We start from the raw sequence: 20,168 nt of genomic DNA on the forward strand, positions 1-20,168 counted from the left end.
AAGGGGACTTTTGGGCTACTGAATCCCTGCTTTAGCTTTCCCCCTTACATATACATATGGTTCAGGAGCCCTTTGGTCATAACTTTCAAATCAAGATGTCTGAAGTTGGCTTTTAAACCCACAGCTGAAAAACAGATTATACAAAGTTGTTTAAGCAATGGGAAAAAGATTTTCAAAGGTACAACTGGCAGTTAAAGTTTGCCTGGGAGCTCCTGTTGCTTTCCATTGTGAATATTTAACTACTCTAAGGATGAGGCTACTTGTATTAAGACACATAGCTTGGGTCATTTGGGCTTCAATCTTAATACTTTGCCACTTCAATGAAAAATCCGTGACTGGCTAATTCCAGTGGATTCACATTCGTGGGGTGTGAGTGAGTATCATTGTAGAGAGGACCTTTGGGTTTGGGCTGTGGCCCAAGCTCTGGGACCCAGGTCTTGGGCTCCAGACAGCCTAGAAGTCTACATTGCAACGAAACAGCTCTGCAACTTGAGCATGAAACAGCTGGTGTGTGCCAGCCACAGGTGTTTAGTTGCAGTGCAGACATATCCATAGAATCCAACAGATTGTTTATTACCATACCTTCTGCTCCTATGCTCTTTGCATAAACACACAGTGCTCATGTTTATAACTTCCATTAATCATTTATGAGCCTTTATATAAACTATGGCCAAATGTTATTCAGCAATTTATGGACACTGGTTCTCTGTGCACTAAGTTTTAGAAGTAGTCTATATTTTAGCATCTGGATTAAAGTTTGTATGCAGCCCTCGTGTAATACTTGGCAGGGTTTGCTCCGGTGATGGGCATTTAAATGCACTTTGTAGACTAGAAGCCACCTCTGCATACTAAAATATGAAAACAAGGGGCTTATGATGGAAATCCTCACACAATCTATATGACAACATCACATTTTCATTTTTGAAGTAATTGTGCCAAGAATTGCTAGGAGGGAATTATTAGCTACAGTGTTGCTATCAGCAGTATTCTAATGTATCAATTAAAAAAAACCTACATTATCAGCTTCAGGACCTAGCTTAAATGCAAGGAAACAAGAACATTCAAACAGAAGGCAGAAACTCAATAAATGTCTCCCACAGCTCTTAGGTTTTACAATCCATGTCTTTCTTGCTTTAGATGTTTTAACTTTCAGTACAATGTGCCATCCAAAACCAAAATGACTGATCACTACCTGTATTTTAACTGTTTTATACTTGATGCAGATACAGTGCTTAAATGAGGACAGGCAAATGTACTGAAATAAACAGCAGGCTTGCTGATGAGGTGGGGCAAAAGAGGCAGTTGCCTTGGGACCCAGCTATTCAAAGGAGCCCAGAACTCTTCCTTGTGGTCTTTTATTTAGGGCAGCTGTTCATTTTAGCCTTTTAATCATACTGAAATGAGCAGCAAGTTTCAATGGTTTAACAACTGAACATTAGGTACTAAGTATATTCCTACTTAGCCCATTGGGGCTTCTAGATGTTGTGAAGAAGGCAGAAAATTCCCTGGTTCTCTGCAGTTAGCCCAGGAGAGAAAAAAATAATCCTTCCTGGCCCTCAAATGAGCAATAGGCTAGACCTGCAATATCTGTCAGGCTGGATTCCCATTCCTATTTCAGGGTGTGGTTTCTGGAACTGAGCCATTGCGGCTTCAGATGTCCCTCACACCAGGTTAAATTCTGGAACTAGAGAATGCTGGCCATTCAGCGCGTTCCCATCCACTCCCCACTTGGCTTATGGGTACTAGTGCCAGAGACCCCTAGGGGAGAGTGCTACCTGCAGTCCCTCAGCAAGAGTTTCCTCCCTCACTGCTGAGAATGTCCCTTTTCACTGGCAGCACCACCAAGTTCAGCTTCCCCATGGCAAGATAGCTTCTGAAATAACAAAAATGGCCTGCTGTTAGCTATTGCACAATGTCTGGAGAGGCAGCAGCATTACAGAAGGGCTGGATCCTGCCAGACCTTGTATCTTAAATGTTGTCATCATGACTCAATGTCAAACTGATGGTTATTCTATTGTTAGCTTATACCAGTGGCTTTCAAACTACAGGTCACAACCCAGTATTGGGTCACAGAATGTCAGGCACTGGGTCTCAGTGCTGCAGGGTGACCAATGGGGGTATTTAGGCAGACTACTTGCCTCTCCTGGTACTGCAGATAACTCTGTGCTCCAGAAGTGGTCAGTAGCAGACCCGGCTCCTAGGTGAGGATGGGGGAAAGAAGAGTGCACAGGGTTCCGTGCACTGCTCCTGCCCTGAGCACAAGCTCTGCACTCCTACTGGCGAAAACTTGCTGCTGGCTCCTTCTGTGCATAGTATGGTCTGCAGTGCCAGGACAGGCAGGAAGCCTGCACCAGTGACTGGGAGCTGCTTGAGTTAAGCCCCTCCTGTCCCAGTCCTGACCTATCCCCAAAGCTCAAGTTCTCATCCTCAGTCTCTCCTCAGATCCCACACTTTAGTCAAATTATGTCGGGTCATGGACATCAACAATTTTCTTCAATAGCATCATGAGAAAAAAAGTTTGAAAACCTCTGGCTTACACCAACCCAGCCACAAAAATAAACTTCTGTCTTACCACACTGATTAATAGGAAGTCAAAGATGCAGCTCTTGTTTCACCACCCAGCATCTTTCTATCCAAGTGCAAGAAAATGGACATCGTACCCAAAGGACTGAAAGTGAACAATCCACTAAGATCAACATACTTCACTGACTACAGTGAAAGACTCTGCCTCACACTATCCAAGAAATTAAGCTGCAATGTGATTTGTCCTTTTCATATTTGTTCATTTTTTTTAATTGTATCCTTTGGTATATATGGTTGTGACTACTTTCTTCCACTATTTGATCTGAGGAAGTGGGTCTGGCCCACGAAAGCTCATCATCTAATAAACCATCTTGTTAGTCTTTAAAGTGCTACATTGTCCTGCATTTTGCTTCAACTACCCCAGACTAACACGGCTACATTTCTATCACTATTCACCCAGCTACTGTCATCAAACATAGGATTCTACTAATCCCAAGAAATCATCCATTTAACCAGGTCAATATATAACTCAGTTCTTACCCAATAGTCATGCTACTGCTATGTCTTCAATAACTAACATCTAAAAGATCAAAATAAAATGAAAGAAGAGAGTTAATGATGGTTAATAGATTAAATACATACAAAAGACTACAAAATCCTTATGTCAGGTTGTAGCAGTGATAGAATAAACTGTTTGCTTTTCAAATCTCTCTGATAACTTTCAAAAATGGGATGGTCCACAGTCCATAGTTCAAAATGTTCATTTTAATTTTAAGTACATAGTCCAGAGAGTCAGGGCAGGAAAGAGACAAAATTGAGCTATCTCAGGGGCCTTTTATATCCTCTGCCATGTGCCTATAAATTTACCCTATGGCTGTGTCTACACTGGCACCCTTTTCCGTAAAAGGGACACTAATGAGACACTTTGGAATTGCAAATTCCACGGAGGATTTAAATATCCCCCGCAGCATTTGTATGAACATGGCTGCCGCTTTTTTCCGGCTTGGGGTTTTGCCTTGAAAGTAGGAATAAGGGATCTTCTGGAATAGGGCTTATTTTCCGCAAGATCCCGTCTAGACTGGCGCTTTTCTCCGGCAAAACTCCGAGACGGAAAAAAAACGGCAGCCATGTTCATGCAAATGCCGCGGGGGATATTTAAATCCCCCGCGGAATTTGCAATTCCGAAGTGTCTCATTGGCATCCCTTTTACGGAAAAGGGTGCCAGCGTAGACACAGCCTATATGTTTGTGGAAGATTACTGGCTTAAAATGGAGTCTAAGATCGTATGATCATAGCACATGTCCCTATAGGCTTTAATTCACAGGGGTAGCCATTCCCCATATTCTTGTTGAGGAGTCCACAGGAAAACTTACTGGGTGGAAGGAGTTATTTCTATGGCCCACTGTTTGAGTGAAATGTCCTTAACAGGCTATTAACATATAGCGCACTGAGTTCATGTAAATTTTACCTGGTGTGTTTTACCCAGGAATACATGTATAAGATGCAATATATGGCCAATATTCATAACTTTAGATAAAACTATACATGGATTTAACCAAGCCAATTATATATAGCAAATCAGAGCTTTTCCATTGACACCTTCCATGCCGTTCTTTGTATAACAGACTGAGAAATTATCTCTAAAATAAGAAGATATACAGAGTTTATATATTATCTAGCTATATGTTTTAGAAAGATGTGTCCATCTGTCTATCCATCTGTGACTCCATCTTCCTCTTATCATAACTTAAAGGAGGGTCAGGGTTTGGTTGTGCCAGGATCATGGGTTGTGCATAGAATGTGATTGTTCCATATCAAACAAAAAGGGACGGATGTGATTTATACTCACACATGATCAGAGTGCAGCAGTGTAGCCAGACAGGAACCCCCTTATAACATCCATTTTTGCTTGCCTGGAGCATACAGGTCACACAGAGCAGAAGGCCCAGGCTGTGTGACCGTGAATGGCTGTAAACAGAGATATGCCAATTGCTGACTAAGAGGCTGCCAAGGAGTGTCCTTGACTTAACCCATATTGATACGAACACACAGCCGTCCGCGGGGGGAGGAATCTCTCACCCAGTAAAAAATGTCTAGTACTCACAATTTAGTTATCTCCTTTGCAAGTGTAAATTAACTTGAAACTTGCTTGTAAGAACTGGCGCCACAAAACGGACCAGTACAATTCGGCATCTTAGATAAGAAAGAGGATACGGGCCCCCACGGGTATAAAGATGGGTCCAGCAGCGCATTTTCTCTGTGTGTCAATCTACCATCTATCTGCTGGTCGGGTTAGGTGTTTGATCTCCCGAGGTTCCAGAGGGGACGGGACGCCCACCTCGTATTCGTCTTTCCTAGGAATTGAGAGACTGGCCCTGGCCTGACACACTGGAGTTGAGAGGCACAGAAAGGGGTAAAAATTGTACCTGGATGTGGTCCTTTGCTTAAGGATATATATACATAAAGTAGGGATAAGAGATCCTCCGGAAAAGGGCTTTATTCCGGAGGATCGCGCCAGTCTAGATGCTTTTTTCCGGCTTTTCCCCAAGCCGGAAAAAAAGTGGCGGACATGTTTATTTAAATCCCGCAGGGGATATTTAAATCCCCCGCGGATTTCCCTATTCTGACTTACCTGCTTTGCATGACTTTTCCGGAATTAGGGGCCAGTCTAGACGTAGCCACAGTGTTAGAGCTCTTTAAAGATTAAGCTGTCATTTAGTACCATTATTTCTATTTTCTATCTTTACCTTTTTCCTGTAACCACTTTTTAAGATCTATATATATATTTGTTAACAGTTAAAAAAGAGAGCAATAGCCATTGTAACCATATACTTTTATAAGTCTTTTAATAAACCTGTAACTGTTTAAGTTTTAACCTGACTCCTTCAGTTGCTGTAATAGAACCAAGCACAATTTAAAAGAACTTCAGCCGGTCATAAAGGGACAGACATAGGGAGAGCTTGGGCATTTGGATCTGTGTCACTCCCAGGGGACAAGATCTATTGGGGCACCTTTTCAGCCTTTCCTAGGCTGCCCTCTGCGAAGGAACCCCTGTGTTCTAGCAGCTAAAATCTAAGGTGTAATAAGCTCTTCCTATATAACAGGGCGTCTGTTGGCCTGCTGGCTACCCTCTGCGACGGGACCCCAGTCCTAGCAATAAAGACACAGATGTTAAACCTTTTCTCAGAAACATACACACACACACTGCCCTGACCGTCGGCTGACAAGCAGCAAGCACTGGGACAGGAATCATCATGGGGGGGCAACAAGTGCTGAGTAAGTCTTCTAGTGCTAAAATATAGAAATATAGATGTTATGCCTAAACCTTCCATTGAATGTATGTAATAGCAACAAAGTGGAAAAATCTGTGTAAGGAAAACTAGTAATTTTACTGCCTAATAGATTTTGTATAAGAAGTTATCCATAAGTAATCTATATGCTACTTATAATTTTCTTGCATGTGTTAAGTGATTGTTCACTAAGAAACGGTATTGTACTTTACTTTTGAATTTGACTAGGAAATGTTTAATAACAGTCACATTTATGAGTTTTGCATATAATAGCCCTGAGGTTTCTCTTTGTATAAAGTTTTCTGAGAAGTCTTGAAGGAGCAGAACTCTCACCTATGTTTGAACAAAAAGTCAGACTGAGGTGGAGGAAGGAGTATATTATCACCTTATACAGACCAGATAGCAACACTTCGGATCATCGTAGAACAATGCATTCAATGGCAAGCACCACTCTATATCAACTTCATAGACTTTATGAAAGCCTTTGACAGTGTGAACAGGCAGTCCATCTGAACCAACTTGCAACATTACGGAGTTCCAGACAAACTGATTGCCATCATCGAGAAACTGTATGAAGAATACTCCTGCCAAGGCATCCATGATGGAAAATTGTTGGAAAAATTCTAGGTCACAACTGGTGTGCACCAAAGCTCTCTTCTTTCTCTATTACTCTTCCTGATTGTCCTAGACTGGGTCACAAAACCAGCATATTCTAACTGAGGAACGGGACTCCAATGGACTCAAACTAGGAAACTTGAAGATCTAGAGTTTGCAGATGACTTAGCCCTGCTTGCAGATAAATTAAAGCATATGCAAGAGAAGACAGATGCCCTACAGGAAACAGTGGAGTGAGTGGGCCTAAAGATTAGTCAAGAGGGGTATGTCTACACTACCACCCTAGTTCAAACTAGGAGTAGTCAACCGGAGTTGCAAATGAAGCCCAGGATTTGAATTTCCCGGGCTTCATTTGCATGTTGCCGGGTGCCACCATTTTTAAATATCCGCTAGTTTGGACTCCGTGCCCCGCGGCTACACGCGGCATGAACTAGGTAGTTCGGACTAGGCTTCCTATTCCGAACTACCGTTACTCCTTGTTCCAAGTTGATGCACATTAACAACAGACAGGAAGGTGAAATTACAATTGAAGGAAAAGCAGTGCAAGAAGTTGACTAGTTTGTATCAGCAAGAATGGGGGAACTGAAAAGGACATCAGTGTGAAAATATGAAAGACGCAACAAGCCTTTACCATAGTATGATCAGTCTGAGGGTATGTCTAGACTACATGGCTCCGTCAATGGAGCCATGTAGATGAGTTTACTAGATATAGGAAAATGAAATGGCAATTTAAATAATCTCCGCTTCATTTACATCAAAATGGAGGTCACGCTGTGCTGATCAGCTGTTTGGTGGCACAGCGGGGAAGTCTGGATGCGCCACGGTACACAAGGGAAGCCTTTGTCAACCACTCCAGTAAACCTCATTTTACGAGGCATCCCTTGTAGAAAAAGTCTTCCCTTGTCGACCGCGGTGCATCCAGACTGCCCCGCTGTGCCACCAAACAGCTGATCAGCACAGCGTGGCAGCCATTTTGATGTAAATGAAGCAGCGATTATTTAAATTGCTGCTTCATTTTCCTATGTCTAGCAAACTTATCTACATGGCTCTGTCGACGGAGCCATGTAGTCTAGACATACCCTGAGATACAAGAGCCATTTCAATAAGAACCAAACTATGCATTTTGACTTCAAATGTGAAATTAGTGCTTCTGTATGGCTCGGAGGCATGGTGCATTGTCCAGAGCAACACTAAGAAAATTCAGATGTTTGTCTAAAATACCTTAGACATAGTCTCAAGCTACAGTGGTACGATAGAATCCCAACCGAAACCTAGTGGACTAAAACAAATCAGAAACCAATGGAGGTCCAAATTAAGAAGAGAAAATGGCAATGGGCAGGCCACATCCTATGTAAGGACTGTGAGGAATGTATCATGGGACAAGCGTTAGAATAAAATCCAAAGGGAAAGAGGAAAAGGGGACATCCCAAACAAACATGGCGATGAAGCTTCCTGGACAAAGTAAAAGCAGCTGGCTTAACTTGGGATCAAATCAAGACTATCGCTAAGGATTGCAAGAGATGGAGAATGATTGTGGAGGCCCTATGCTCCATTACGAGCCCAAAGGAAAATGATGATGATGATATTATCACTTCAGCACCCCTGCCTCATGTATAGGTGAAACCCCAAAGATACAAATGTAGTCATCAACTTTTGGGGTCTATGGACGGATGACCAAACAGTGAGTGTATAAAATCAAAACTTTTTTTTCCCCTGGGAGGTGGGATGTGGGGGAATAGTGGCATATATAAGACAAAACTCCTAATATTTGGACATCTGGTCACCATATATACATCATTACAAATAAAGTTCATGTTTTCCCAAAAATGCATTTATCTTAGCATAAGATTCTAATAGTATCCATTTCTTTCTTTATTAATGATAATAATGATAATTCTTTCTATGATAAAATGTAAAATAAAATGATGACTAAAAATACTTGGTAGCTGAAATGAAATATGAAATTACCTGGATTGAAACTGTTTTCAGTGTTGCTCTGCTACTATTTTGCTTTTCCTTTCAAGGAAACTTGTGTTTTCATAAATTATGCTGCTTATGAAAATATGGACAAAATGTGCCCCAGAGGTTGATGTTGTGGAAAGGCTGATGCTACTGATGCTGTACATTAATGACTGTTGTCATGTAGTAAAGATGATTCCTTTTGGGCATTATACAATATGATGAATTTCATTATAATGGAGTTGGAGCTGTGATACTGATATTTCAATCTTTTATCCTTATGCCAAGCTACAAAGTTCTTTAGTTCCAGTATTCCAACTATTGAAATGCCGCAAAGTATATTGGGAGCAATGTATGTTTTATGTATTTTAGTTTTTTCTAAGGCGAACTATGCCCTTGGAAAAATATTGGAAGGTAATACTTTGTAATAAGTAGAATAAAAATATACATATTCATTTACAGAACAGCTTGATAAATACAACATATAAATGATAAATATTTTAACTGCAAACATTGTTAATACAGTATTATGGTTATGAATTTAAATGAAGAAAAGTCTGGAGAAAAAATTGGGACTGTTATAATAATAAGTTATTCATATTGCACACGTTATGCCTGTGTGCTAGTGCCACTAGCTTGAAATTGGCTTCCATTTTTCACTTAAAACAGAAATTCTGCATTTTGGGGTTTTTTTTATGGAAAGTACAGTTTCTCTTCCCCAAATTTATGGTACAAGATCTAGGGGTAAAAATTAAGTTTTCTGGGAATTTTAAAAAACATCCATGAATTAAAGTAAACGAGAACTTTAAGAGATTGTTCACTTCCTGACCACTTTGCTAAAAATAGCCAAGTTGTTGTTATTATAACTTTATGAATATTCAAAATATTACTAGTTAACTTCAAATGGACATTTGATAAAAGTTGCAATGGTCCATCTACTCCAGTATCAGGATAATTTCAAGAGGTCAATCCCATCAACCAGTCCCAGCTTCTGGCAGTTGGAGTTTTAGGGACACCCAGATTATGGGATTGCATCTCTGAACATTTTGACTAATTGCCTTTGATGGAGCTACCCTTTGAATTTATCAAATTCTTTTTTAACCTAGTTATGCTTTTAGCCTTCACAAAATTCCTTGACAATGAATTCCACAGATCGACTGTGTTATGTGAAGAAATACTGCCTTATATGGTTTTAATCCTGCCCCCTTGGTAATTTTATCAGGTGATCCCTAGTTCTTTTGTTACGTGAAGGGGTAAACAATACTTCCCTATATTCTTATTCACTTTCTCCATACTATGAGTGATAACAACTAATTTAGATCTCATTATTTTTTATGTATATTTAGGATTTTTTTTCCAATGTGGGACTGACAGTCCCCTGCAAGATTATTTGGTAGCTAATATAGAAATAGTATAATATAAATAACATAAAAAAATCACAACTTCAAAGCAATGAATATTGGGTTATGTTTTTAACTGGTGTATAGCCATATAGTTCCAATGATTTCAACTGAGCTACACAGATTTACATCAGCTGACAGTTGTACTCATTGTGAGTGTGTATAGTCAGGTGTAAGTCTCCCACAATATCAACCCCCAGAGATTTTCTCAAAGTCCATCAGCAAAAATAGGGGAAGTCAGAATGGTTTAATTTCTGAGGAACAAACTATAAAGAACATGATTTTCCCATAATAAGTGGTCACATACATACACACAGTGATTTTTTTTAGTGTACCTTTAAGTCATAAATGTACAAAGAGGTAAGCAGAACTGAAATGCTATGTGGAAGCTATGACTGCTCTATATGTAATAGCCTCAGAGGGGTAGCTGTGTTAGTCTGTAACTAAAAAAACTTTAAAAAACAACAATGATCCTGTGGCACCTTAGGGTATGTCTACACTACAGCACTAATTCAAACTAACTTAATTCGAATTAGTTAATTCGAACTATGCTAATTCGAATTAGTGCATCTAGACCTATAAAATAATTCGAATTAGCGTTTTGCTAATTTGAACTAGCATGTCCATATTGAGTGGACCCTGAACCGAAGTTAAGGCTGGCCGAAACCAGTACTGGCAGGGCATCAGGTTAGGACTTAGAGTGTGGAGCTGCTGCCTCAGGCTAGCCGAGGGCTGTGCTTAATGGGACCCGACTCCCACCCCGGACAGATAGTTCTTAGGGTTCCCCACTTCCTTGTCTACTTCGATGAGGGACAACAAAGCAGTCCTGTCTTGGAGTGCCCACACTCGGCACATCACAGCAGTTGGCCATCAGCCCAGCTGCACTTGCAGCAGGCTGCCATCTGGGGGGATCAGTCGGGGGGCTGTCAGGATCCAGGAGGCCCTGTAGGAGAGCTTCCACCCCGAGGAGCCTGCAGAGCCACCCCTGTCCTCCCCATCGGGGGCTTGTACCCCATTCTTCCTTCACCTCTTTCCACTTACCCCTCCCTAGCCCCCCTTCCTGATGTACAAAATAAAGGATGTGTGTTCAAAAATAGAAACTCTCTTTATTTAACAAAACTGGGGGGGGATTAACCTCTGGGGAGACTGGGAAAAGGAGGTGGAAGAGGGGAAGAGACAGGGTGGAAGAGGGGAGGGGGAAACCTGGGAGCAGGGAGCTGGAAGGGGAAGCCAGGGAAAGAAGGAGGAGGGGAAGTATCAAACTATTGTATGCCATATCTTCAGTACTGTGTACAGATGTGGTCTCCTCACCTCAAAAAAGATATTTTGGCCTTGGAATGGGTTCAGAAAAGGGAAACTACAATGATGAGGGGTTTGGAACAGGTCCCATATGAAGAGAGGCTAAAGAGACTGGGACTTTTCAGCTTAGAAAAGAGGAGACTGAGGGGGGATATGATAGAGGTCTATAAAAGCATGAGTGGTGTGGAGAGGGTGAATAAAGAAAAGTTCTTCATTAGTTCCCATAATTCAAGGACTAGAGGACACCAAATGAAATTGATGGACAGCAGGTTTAAAACTAATAAGCGAAAGTACTTCTTCACACAGAACATAGTCAACCTGTGGAACTCCTTGACACAGGAGTCTGTGAAGGCTAGAACTATAACAGAGTTTAAAGAGAAGTTTGATAAATTCATGGAGGTTGGGTCCATGGAGTGCTATTAGCCAGGTGGTAGGAATGGTGTCCCTGGCCTCTGTTTGTGGAAGGCTGGAGATGGATGGGACAAGACAAATCGCTTGGTCATTGTCTTTGGTCCATCCCCTCTGGGGTACCTGGTGTTGGCCACTGTCGGCAGACAGGCTACTGGGTTAGATGGACCCAGTCTGACCCAGTACGGCCATGCTTATGTTCTTATGTTCGAAGCTCAGGGCTCAGGGTTGGGGATCTCACTGGACCAACTTGATTTTCATACAAACCTGCTCCTGGGTCCACATGTGGCCTCTGGTGGCCAGCCTGGCAGCCATGCGGCTGTAGACAGCCATGTTCCTGTTCCTAGTGCGGAGGTCATGGACATTGGAGGACTCCCTCCAAACCTCGATGAGGTCCATGATCTCCACACTTGACCAGGCGGGCGCCTGCCTCTTGCGGCCCTGGGCAGGCTCCTGGGAGCCACCAGCCTGGTCCTGGGAAGAGGGGGAGGGCTAGGTGGCAGCAGGTGGCTGGCTCATACCGTGCCAGGTGCAGGGTCTGCTGGCTGGGTGCTGGCAGGCTTGCACCTGGCACAAGCACCGTAGCCAGACTGTGCCCCTTTAAGGGCTCCGGGGCCGGGAGGGGGCAGAAAAGTTTTCCTGCTTTGGCCCAGAGTGGCCACCAGAGCAAGCTGGGAAGGGCTAGCCTCCCACTAGTTCGAATTAAGTGGCTACACAGCCCTTAATTCGAACAACTTAATTCGAACTAGGTGTTAGTCCTCGTAGAATGAGGTTTACCTAGTTCGAATTAAGCGCTCCGCTAGTTCGAATTAAGTTCAAAATAGCGGTTTGTATGTATAGACGCTATGAAAGTTAATTCAAACTAACAGCTGTTAGTTCGAATTAACTTTGTAGTGTAGACATTCACTAAGGGTATGTCTACACTACCCCGCTAGTTCGAACTAGGTAAACCTAGTGTGAAAAGCAAACACACAGTTTAGAATAAATAATGGTAAATTTTTTATAAAACTGTTTTGCCCTCCATTTGGTGTTTTGTGAACTTTACTTCCCCTTCCTACTCCTCAACTTAGCCTATACACAGTTCAGTACTTATTTTGCTTTTAATTTGTATGCGTCCTCGTGAAATGAGGTGTACCGGTAGTTCGGAATAGGCACCCTAGTCCGAACTACCTAGTTCGAGCCCCGTGTAGCCGCGCTGCACGGGGTTCGAAGCAGCGGGGATTTAAAAATGGCGGCTCCCCGCTTATGCTAATGAAGCCCGGGAAATTCAAATCCCGGGCTTCATTAGCAAGTGCGGTATGCCTACATTACCCTCCTAGTTCGAACTAGGAGGGTAGTGTAGACATACCCTTAGAGACTAACCAAAAATATATAGATAGTATCATGAGCTTTTGTGGGCACAACTCACTTCTTCAGATGACAAATATGGAACAAGAGGCACAGAGCTTCAAATAAAAAGCAGAAAAATTGGGGAGAGAAGGAGGGAGGAAAAAACCCTTTCAATTAAAGTGTCAGTGCTAAATGAGGCTAACAGAGGCTATAAGTGCCTAATATTTACCTTCTGATGTCATTTGGGTCTTGAATATAATGGCCTATCCATTTCATGTCTTTGTTCAGGCTGTGAGAGATAGTGTCAAATGAAGCCAGTTCCACAAAAATAGAAAAAAGAATATTGCATCCTCTACATGGAAATACCGTGGTGTAAAAGTGAGCAGATTTTTTTTCTGTACGATCCTTATAGAAAGGGGCATACATATATTTCCACGTTCCCTTAATTTCTCTACTACAGCAGAGATTGCAAATTTTCCATTAAATTATATGTATTCAAATAACTATTAAAAGATTTATAATGTCATCTCTCCTTTTATATTAAAATTGTAAATATACTTGTCTTTCATGAAAACATAAAAATTTGCTGTGCTATCTGGCTCTACAATCGGCATTTCACAATGAGCAAGGAAAAGTGTTTCTAAATTTGAAAAGCAAACACACAGTTTAGAATAAATAATGGTAAATTTTTTATAAAACTGTTTTGCCCTCCATTTGGTGTTTTGTGAACTTTACTTCCCCTTCCTACTCCTCAACTTACCTATACACAGTTCAGTACTTATTTTGCTTTTAATTTGTATGCGTCACAAATCCATCCTTTAAACTCCTTATTTGCTTCTCTCTTCCCTCCCCTCTTCACAGAAACAAAGATATATTTGTTTAAGTTATATATATATATATATAAGTATATTGAACAGGGCTGTAAAAAAGGCTAAGTCTAAACTAGGCCAAAGTTCCGAAAGAGGATATGCAAATTCCATGGGAATTTGCATATCTTCTGATCTTCTGATCTCACTTTTTTTGTAGTCGAGACGCCTTTTTTTGGCAACCCCCCCTTTTTTGAAAAGCTGCATAAAACTTATTTTTTGAGGAAGAGCGGCTTTCGAAAAGGGGGGGGATTGCCGAAAAAACACACCCTGATTACTTCCACTTTCGAAAACTACTTTCAAAAGTGAGATCGGAAGAAGATATGAAAATTCCCATGGAATTTGCATATCATCTTTTGGAACTTCGGCGTAGTCTAGACGAACCCAAGGGCGAGGCGAGTGAGGCACTTGCCTCGGGCGCATAGCTGAAGGGGCACAGAAAAATAATATAGAAAACTAATTATTTTAAGACAGCTACTTATTTTACAACAGTGCCGCTTCCCTCCTCTGCCCATTAGTATCGGCCAGCCCGCAGTTTACATGTCAGGCTGCTCGTTGCTGCTCCGCAATCCAACAGTCACCAGCCCTGGTGGCTGCCCAGCATGTCAGCTGCTTCTGAGCAGCACGGGAGGCCAGGCACCAGCTCAGCCACACCAAGCGCCGCCTTAAAGTGCCCTAGTGCAATTCCCAGGCATGGAGCACGGGGCCGGGGGAAAAGGGGCTCAGATTACCCTGCACAGAGGCAGAAGTGCAGGGGGTGAGGTGGGTGTGTCAGGCTGGGAGCCAGAACTCTTGGATCATGTCTCAGCTCTGCCAGGAGAGTGGCTCTAGGCCTTAGGAGTATGTGATTAGAGCTGGGGGTCTGGGAGCTACGATCCCTAGGTTCTATGGGTCGGGGTCCAGGCCCTTAGACTGATGGAGTCATGGTTTCCCCTCCAAAACTGGAGCCCATGCTGCTGAGCCACCTGTGCCAAGTGCTTTGAGTGTGCTACACAAACCAAGGGGACAAGGCAGTGACTGTGGCTTCTTGGGAAAGAAGTTTTAGTAAACTAAAATCAATTAAGAATTACCTTCAAGCATCCACGGGTCAAGAGAGATTATCAAATATGTTCATCTTATCAATAGAACACAAGGTAGCGAATAATATTAATTTAAACACAATTATTGATGAGTTTGCCTCATTAAAAGCACACAAAGTACAATTATAAACAAATACTGAATAGTACCTGACATGGTGATATTTTATAATGATATGTATATATGCATTAATTGATTATTTTTGCAGATCTCATAACCATAATACATAAATGCTATTATTATTATTATTATTATTATTATTATTGATATTTATGCATTTTCCCTTTTTCTATTAAATAAATACTATGAATATATGCACGTGAGGGGGCTCAATTTTATATTCTTGTCTCAGGCGCAAAATTAGCTAGTTACAGCACTGATATTTAAGTTAATCATTCCCAACACTCTACTATGGGCTAGTATACACTGTATAGAGCAGTGTTTCTGAAAGTGTACCATGGCAACACTTTCAGAAACATTTTAACTGGCTGCCCTCGTGGCTCCCATTGGCTGAGTTTCGTCCTTTACAGTCAAGAGAAGCCACGTGAAGAAGTGGCCCAGCCCACGCCGCTTCCCACAGTCCCCGTTGGCTGCAAAGGATGAAACGGAGCCAATGGGAGCTTTCAGGCTCCGTGGCCACGGCACCGGTACATAAACAAACCAGTGCGGTCAGTTAAAGTGTTTCTGAAAGTGTTTCAATGGTATACTTTCAGAAACACTGGTACAGAGCACAGTTAGGCACTCTGAGCCATCCGGCTCCTTTTAGCTTGAATGGGAGCTATATTCACATAGTCAAAGGCAAAATCAATCTCCCTGTTATCTACAAGTATCCTCCCTGAACCAGATGGTTCAAATCTTCAGCCAGAGTAAACTAGGACAGCTCCTTCCATTAATTTGGAGAGTGCAGGGATCTTTTACCCTATATATTAATGCATTAGCCTGACATTTTTTCTTTTGTCTAGCTAAGCATAGGAATAGATTAGTTCAGCATGAAAAGTCTACTATCTTTATACGGTGGTCTGTTTTATTGGCTACATTTTCATCTTATGCAGGCTGGCCTAGCTCCATTATTTCAGTGTGCTCGTTCTAACTCTATTGATTTCAGTGTGTTCATTCTTGTCTTTTATAGGTCTCCTGAGAAGCACCAATTCTAAGCGATCACAAAATTGTTATGTTTAGTTTCCCCAACATGACAGAAAACTATTGATTCACATTTCCTCCACAAAATGTAATGCAATTAAAGATAGTTAATAAACTCCCCCATTTATTTAAATATGACCTGCTCTTTGGGCTTTAACAACTTGGCAATATACCTCTTTCTCAATGTTAAAGTTTATGGCTTGATAACGTTTCCAGTGAAGTCAAGAATGTAGCTTTCAATGGGTGCCAGGGCTGAAGAATTTCAGGTAAACTCCAGTGATGTGGTTACTAAGAGATAAGACCCTTATTCATGAGACAACATAATACATTTTGTATCAGAAAAGAAACAACAACAAAAAACCCCAAGGTCCTGAGCAAATTATCTACAAGTATTTTAATAAAGAACTTTGTGTGTCAGGATTGAAAGGAGCAGGGCAAAATATGACAAGATACTTCCAGCTGAGGTTTGATATTCAGTCACTGAAGAAGCGGACAGCATAATCATGCAAAGATGCATAAATCATGCATAAGACAAAGTATTTATCAAATCAAAAAAAGCATTTACTACATTTGAAAGACTATTATGTGACTCAAAGCAGAATGTGAACATAATGTAAAGACAGATAAATACTTCAGAGTGGCATGCTATCAAATATGTTGTAGCAGAATACAACGTACAAAAAGAGGTAATATACTGCCTATAGTGTCTTTGTGCTGACAAGACAAAGGCTTCACAGTAAAAGGCTACACATGAAGATACAATTGTGGATATTCTAGAAAGACATACCATAGACATGCTGTACACAGGCAAAATGGGGGAAAGTAGACTTAGAGCTGTGGCCTATTTTACCATCTGAAAAGAAAAAAAAATAATTTGTATACGGTACACAGCAAAGGCAATTTATAGATACTGTCCTTGCCTCAAAGTGCCTATAATCCAATGATGGACTTGATGTAGCCATGTAGAAAACATGCACGTATACACACACACACACACACCTGTGCCTCTGCACCAAGAACTTCTTCACCAGCAGCCTAGTCACTCTGGGAAAAGAAGTGTCAGCTCCCTACTCCCTCCCATAATGAACCACAAGCAGAGATAGGGCAATTCCATGGGGCCAGCAATCTGCTTTGTTGTAATGAAAGGAAGATCATGTACTCCCTCCACTCTCACAGTAGTCACCAAGGCACAATCTCTTCTGTTGTCCTGGGGCATCGCAGCTTGACAGCAGCCCGTATCAATGGCTTTGGCTCTAACCTAGCTCTACGGAAATGTATTCTACCACATAAGAGAAAAATATTTTGTAGCTACAGGTGAAGTACCAGTCAGTTATTTATTTCCCATTTGCAAGTTCCAAACTTAAAAGAGGTTAATCAATCTACAATGCATCAACTGGTGTTCAAGAAAATCATAATCCACACCATACTGTTGGGAAAGGTGCACCAATATATATGTTCATATTTGTAAACATTTCTGAGTAGCAGAGAAAGGGATCTTTTCTAGTGAATTGGGGCTGGGTAAGGAATTGCAGTAGCTATGAAATTAAATCCAGTAATATTACATTTTAGAATTAATGTGAACATTTTTACAACCTACCGTAGAACTTTAGGATTAGTTCTTTAGTGAAAAAGGTTAGCTAGGAAAGGGATATTTTAGCGTATTTTTAGCATATTTTTAGCCTTCTACATAGTCCTTATGATTGCTCTAGCATGAACCTTACTAATCCCTGATTTAAGGCATCTGAAATGGAATCCTGACGTTTTAGTATGTTTATCTTAAAATGTAAGAATAAGAATCTTAGAACAGAAAACTAAAAGAAATTGAAGATTCACACAGATAGGCTACCTCTTGTCCCCATACTCTCAAAAAAATTGCCATAGGGCACTGAGAGCTGAGAATATAGCACAGAAGAAAGTCAGTGATTACGGGAGAAAAAACTGCAAAACTTCAAATGATTACATATGCTTTCTTTTCTCTTCAGTCTTAGTTTGGAGCATTCTTCAGCTTTGTCCTAAAATCCAGGGAGCCTTTGTTTAATCTCAGAGATTAATTTGTGAGAAACATAAATATTGAATATATTTAAATAATAATTTGACCTTCACAATCTCACTTCTTCATCACACAGCTTTCATTCATATACCCCAGGCAATAGTGTTAAAAAAATGAGTACTGCCAAGCAATTATACAATTAAAATGCCCATTTTTATAGTTACTAAGCAAGAAGGTGCACATTTAATCAGAGAGATGGTTATCGTCTTTCTAAGAAGATAATTCTGACCATGAAGCTAACGTGCAATGACACATTAATTCTGCTTTATCATCTAATTCAGGAAATGGAAATCAGTGATTTCAATGAGTTAACTGTACTGGAAGCACATAGGATCTAAGTCATGACATGTTAGTTGAGTATTTTAAAGTGGCTATCAGTGTACAAGAGTTACTCAAAAACTATAATGTGCAGAAATAAATATATACATAAATAAAAATAGTACACTAAATCTATCAAAGACTAAGTCACCAAATAAAACACCAAGAACCAGAAATTCAAATGGTAGATTAGCATAGCTCTTTTGAAGTCAAGAAAACTATGCCAATTAATACTAAGGAAATAGCTTGACATTTTCGTACAACTACTACAATATTGAGAACTTAATTACCTAAAACTCGTCTTAATTTTCTTTTAGGAGCTGTAACAGCTACTTCTGTATGTCTGTCTCATTTCCATTGTCTGCTGAAGAGCTCCAGGATTTACCATGCTGATGATATCACAGCTACCAGGAAAATCTATTCAAGCATGAAGGTGTCCAATAGAAAGTTAAAATGTGTGCTTCCCTCCCTTCCATGTAATTATTACTGCATGATAAGGTACAAAATAACAAAAAGGAAATATACAATGTGCCACACTAATCAACACCCAAGCAACTGTGTAAGTGGTTGCCCAGGTTTTAGAAATGTAAGGGTTACTTAACTCCCTGGCTCAACTCTTTGCAGAATGTGATGCTAGCTATCAAGGGTGAGGACGTGAGCAGGGAGTACAACCCTGATAATTCCCATATCAATTAGTGGGCATAGAGTGGGTGGACTGAGGAAGGAGCCTAAGTGAAGCTTGTATTCACTTACGCTCTGGGGTGGGGACAAAAATGAAGGGTTCAGTGAGTGAGACAGGGGTGCCAGCGAGTGGGATAGGGTTGGGGTGCAGAATGCGAGGTCTGGGTGGGAAGTAGGGTGTAGAAGTAGGCTGGAAATAAGGTGTATGGCCAGATTGTTAGTCTGTTACACCTACTGCTGTAGTATCCTGATGCTTGGCAACCTCTTTGATCATATTGCCAACGTCTAGACTACAGGCTTTTGTCGACAGAAGTTTTGTTGACAGGATCTGTCGACAAAGCTTCTGTCGACAAAGAACGTCTAGACTGCATTATGCGGACTGAAAAATCGATCTGCTTTGTTGACAAAGAGCGTCCAGACTGCTGGACACTCTATTGACAAAAGAAGGCACCTGGAAGTGCTTCTGGAAGGTCACAGGAGCAGCCTTAAAGCCCAGGCACCTCTGCATGCTCTTTGCAGAGATGTGTGCTTTAAGGGATCTACCTGAACAGCCGTTGCTCTGCTCCTGCTCCTGGCTTGGCTACCTCCTAGAGGGAAAGCAAAGCTGCTGCAGTTTTTGCTTTGGTTGTCCTGCTTCCTTGGACACCACAGCAGTTTATTTTCTGGGGTTTTTTTTCTGCTTTTCACCGTGTTTTTGGCCATGGAGCCTGAGCTGCCCCTGGGCAGGCGATGGCCCCATGCTGCTATACTGCAGCTTCTGCTGTGTCTGCAGGACTCTGTCATGAATCTCCTGCCCCATATGGACCCAGACCGCACTGAGGAGACCCTCCTCCAGAATACAGGAGCTCTGCCATTGCCCCCAAAGTGTTTTGGGGACAGGCAGATTTGGAGGCACGAGACAAGTTCCAACTAGTGTCATGCAGCTCTGGAACGATGAACACTGGCTCTGCAACTTCTGGATGTGGAAGGCCATGCTTCTGGAGCTCTGTGCCTGGCTCGCCCCAGCTCTGGAACACCAGGACACCCGCCTGCGACCCACCATCCCCCTGTAGAAGTGGGTCACAATCACCCTGTGGAAGCTGGCCACCCCCAACAGCTACCACTCCATGGGGCATCAGTTTGGCGTGGAGAAGTCTACCATCAGGGCCATCTTGATGGAGGTAAGTCACTCTTGGGGTATGTCTACTCTACCACCCTAGTTCGAACTAGGGTG

At 41.6% G+C, this 20,168-nt stretch overlaps 1 long non-coding RNA gene across 1 annotated transcript in view; it reads left to right on the plus strand.

Annotated features, from left to right (window-relative positions):
- LOC142830500 (uncharacterized) overlaps window positions 1-19,190 on the plus strand; it is a 120,103-nt gene extending 100,913 nt beyond the window's left edge. The window contains exon 3 of the long non-coding RNA XR_012905795.1: window positions 18,592-19,190. This is a non-coding gene — a long non-coding RNA (uncharacterized LOC142830500). The remainder of the gene's footprint in view (window positions 1-18,591) is intronic.
- Window positions 19,191-20,168: the final 978 nt, after the last annotated feature.

This window comes from Pelodiscus sinensis, chromosome 8 (assembly GCF_049634645.1).
Source record: "Pelodiscus sinensis isolate JC-2024 chromosome 8, ASM4963464v1, whole genome shotgun sequence".
In the NCBI taxonomy this organism is placed as follows: domain Eukaryota; kingdom Metazoa; phylum Chordata; order Testudines; family Trionychidae; genus Pelodiscus; species Pelodiscus sinensis.